The following is a 4,001-nucleotide window of genomic DNA, read 5'->3' on the forward strand; positions in this document are numbered from 1 at the left end:
GTGATACTACCTTTAAAGTTAGTGTGCGTGACGCCGATGGTAAGTAGACGTGGCCTGTACGTGTCAAAGCAGCGCGACAGTCGGGATGGTAAGAATTTAGGACTAATCGCGAAACTCGGATAGCGCGAAACTCGAGAGGGTACTGTACTGTTTTCATTTTCTGTTCCTTTAAACGAGTGGTTTTAGTTTTCATTAACTGGAGATTTTATCAGTTTACTGAGGCAGATTATTCAATTTCCTCCTTTTTACAATGCATAATATTTTTGTAACATATTGTAACATATTTGAGAGGGAGTGGAAACCTCTTGAAGTGGGTAAACCTATAACTGGTCACCACACACGCATGTCAGGAGGGAAGAGAAGTGGGAAAACGGCCAGTCCTCACGGAGTTTACCAAATAGAACGATATGAGCACGACACACCGAGGAGATCTATCCTTTTAAAAGTTAGTCACTGTGGAAGGAAAACACTCAGAGAATATCACTGAATGGCTTCTCTTCCGCATCCCAGCTGCCACACAGACAAGTAACACACTGCTCCACTCCACAGGCCCTCAACATCGCACCCCACACATTAATTATGTGACCACAAGAAGAATCACTTTCGTAAATGAACTCAAACGAACCGACAAACAAACTTTTGAACGAACCTCCTCCCCTCCACTGTGGCCATTCAGAGCGAATAAATGAACTGTGTGTGTGTGTGTGTGTGTGTGTGTGTGTGTGTGTGTGTGTGTGTGTGTGTGTTCGGTGCTATACACCGTGCTGTGGTGGACAACGTAACTATTGATTTTTCATGACTTCTGTTGTTCAGTGTTCACTGACGTGGCTTCACTGCCAGACACAAACACATGATTAAAACGAGATTACAATATTTCATGATTATGACACTGAAGGTAATACCTTAATATTTGTAAATATAAAGCACTGGATCTTTCCCTAAAGCTTGTAGTTCAGGCCACCAAAAGGAAGTACTGTCACCAAACACTGTAGTCACCATATTTTTGTTTTTCATACAATCCCTTTGTAGCCTTCCAAAGCAATGAAGTCTGACATTCCCATGCTCTTTGTTTTGTTGTCTGCAACTGAAATTAAAATATCTGGTATGTATATTGAAATTTTGGTTTCAGAGGAAAAAAACCTGGTGACCTGAAGGACATCTCAGATACAATTATGTTGAGACCAATATGTTACTATGTGTAGAATGCTGTCAGGAGAGTAAAATTGTATTTATGAATGTCAACAAAATTCTGGATGTTTGTAAACTGCAACTGTTACCCAAATGTGGCAAGCGATTTACACTGAAAATGATAACTTTACGAAGCTTGTGTAAAATGCTGCCCACTTGAGAGGTATGTGTATGATGACGATAAGTATGTATACATACAGGCCAGTTTAGGTCAATGTAGAACTGTTTTACACTGCTTAACAAATATCCTTCCTAGTAACTTTCATGTTCATGCTGCACTTGATTGCTTGGTATGAGCCAATAAGATAATCCAAACAAAACAGCATACCATCAAATCAACAATTAATCAACCTACTGTAGTATAAAGTATTAATACTTAAATGTAAACTAGATTTTAGGCATATCATAAGTTATGCTACGCTATTCATGTATTAGTTTAAGTATACTGCATCAGTGTAACATATCCGCTATGAATAAAAATATTTTATATTAGAATCATGACTAATACCAAAGCCTTCATTTAATGTCTCTCTAAAATGCTAAAACTGTAATAGATGCAAATTAATCATTAAATACCAGAAGGAAATATGCAAGTAGGTCACAAATAGGGTCATAAACAGAATTCAAAAGTGGTTATATTGCTAGCATTTTCCAGAAAGTGGTTTCAATTCCAGTTAATATCAAAGTATGCCATTAACCTTTAAACGACGGCCATCGTTTATTTAATCAAATCCGGCGCAGCCCGCACAGATGGCCATTGTTTATTTAATCAAACCCGGCGCGGCCTGCACTGATGGCCATCGTTTATTTAATGAAGCCAAGCGCGGCCCGCACAGACAGCCATCATTTACTTAATCAGACTCTTTCACGCCACTAATTTGAATGTTAAGATCAAATTTGGCAGGTTCTGTGATTTGCCAAGCTGTCTGGCAGCATATTTGGCCCTCCTGTATTTGAAATAAGATCATTGGTCCTCACTAAGCAGCCGTGGAACCTTAAGATAAGAAAAACACAGGGAAACACAGTGACGTATCAGAAGGAAAGGACAGGATAGAGTGAAGATTATTTTGAGTACAAGGATAACAGTGATGAAAACATTGTGAGTAGTGACAAAGTAGTGAGTGATTTAGTGATGATGTTATTTTACTATCTGTACTGCACTCTAGGCCAGCAGGTTAAGAAGGCTACGTGTAAGGCATGTATGTGTTTCCTCAACTAAAACAGCCAGCTCTGAGGAGGACTAAAAGTAAGTGAGTAAAGTAGATGTTGTCTAAATTATTTTAGTGAAAATCAATCAGTCAATCAGTAGGGGCCCCCCTGGGGTCGTCACCTCACCCACCCTATGACGCCAAGCCCATGGGTCCCTCCAGGCGAGTCTCAATGCAGGCCCCCTTCCCAACCCGAGTACCTCCCGGCAGGATCTATCGACTTCCTCGATCCATGAACTCCGTGGGCATCCCCTCGGCATCCTCCACTCAGGAGTGTCTCTTACAAAGACAACCCGATGAGCAGGGTCAGCATCAGGGTAACATGCCACGTGCCCGTATAGCCGGAATTGCCAATGACGGACTATGCAGGTCATACACGTCAAATGAGTCTCATGGAAAAGTCAACGGTTTGACACAACGTCATTCCAGCGATATCCCATGATTCTGCGTAGACATTTATTACCAAAGGCATCAATCTACCTCTCCAAGTCCCCATTTAGCGTCCATGTCTCACAACCATAGAGTAAGACTGGGAGCACAAGAGACTTGAAGATCCGGGTCTTTGTCCTTCTGCACAGGTATCGACAATGCCATATACGTGTGTTGAGTGAGTCCATAACACCATGGGCCAGGCCAATCCACCGTAAGACTTCCTGGTGAGACTCACCATTGTTATGAACTACACTAGCAAGATACGTGAAACTTTCCAAGATCTCAACGTCCTCACCACACTCATGTACAGACTGTACTGTTTCAGCTAGCAAGCCTCCAAACACGTGTACCTTGATCTTGGCCCAGGAGAGCTGAAGTCCCAAGTGCTTCGCCTCCTCGTGTAGTGCCTCGAGAGCCATCACCAAAACTTCCGGCAACTCCGCCAGGATTACTGAATCATCGGCAAAAACAAGGTCAGTGACCCTGGTATTGCCAATGGATGCTCCGCAATGACTCTGGTCCACAGTGAAAAGTGAAAAAAAACAATTCATATTATAGACATTCAGTTGTGAGAGGGAGGAAGTGTGAAGCATGCCGCCACCGTGGCCAGCCTGTGTTGACATGTGTATCCTGGGCGGGGGCCCGCCCCAAGCTTCCCGGAGCACTGTTTCGTGCCGGCAGCTCGAAACAGTGCCCTAGAGTAACTATTAAACAACATATCGCAATTTAAATTTCACTGCTGAGTTCAGTGAGGTAAGACGCTTCATACAGTGTGAATAAGCAACAAAAAAATAGCAGCTGTTTTACCCATATCCAGGGACCATTTAGTAAAAACAATACCCGTCGTTTAAGGGTTAACATATAATAGAAGGCTGGAAACTGTCAGTAGAGGTGTGTCTGTGTCTGCCATGACCAGTACTAAAATGTGAAGAAGTTATAAAATCATTTGAAATGCATCCTCATTTTCCCTGAAAAGATATTTTTCATATGCAATGTGACACAATACACAGCAGAATATAACCCTCACACATAATGATACCCTGATACAGAAATAAGTATCGTATGAAATTATAATACTATCATAAGCTTAGCTGACTGAGATTCGTCAGTGTCTGTGAATACATGACAGCTGACACTGTACAGTTTGGCTGGTCACAAAGAAGAATCACCATA

The sequence above is a fragment of the Eriocheir sinensis genome, chromosome 28, assembly GCF_024679095.1.
Source record: "Eriocheir sinensis breed Jianghai 21 chromosome 28, ASM2467909v1, whole genome shotgun sequence".
In the NCBI taxonomy this organism is placed as follows: domain Eukaryota; kingdom Metazoa; phylum Arthropoda; class Malacostraca; order Decapoda; family Varunidae; genus Eriocheir; species Eriocheir sinensis.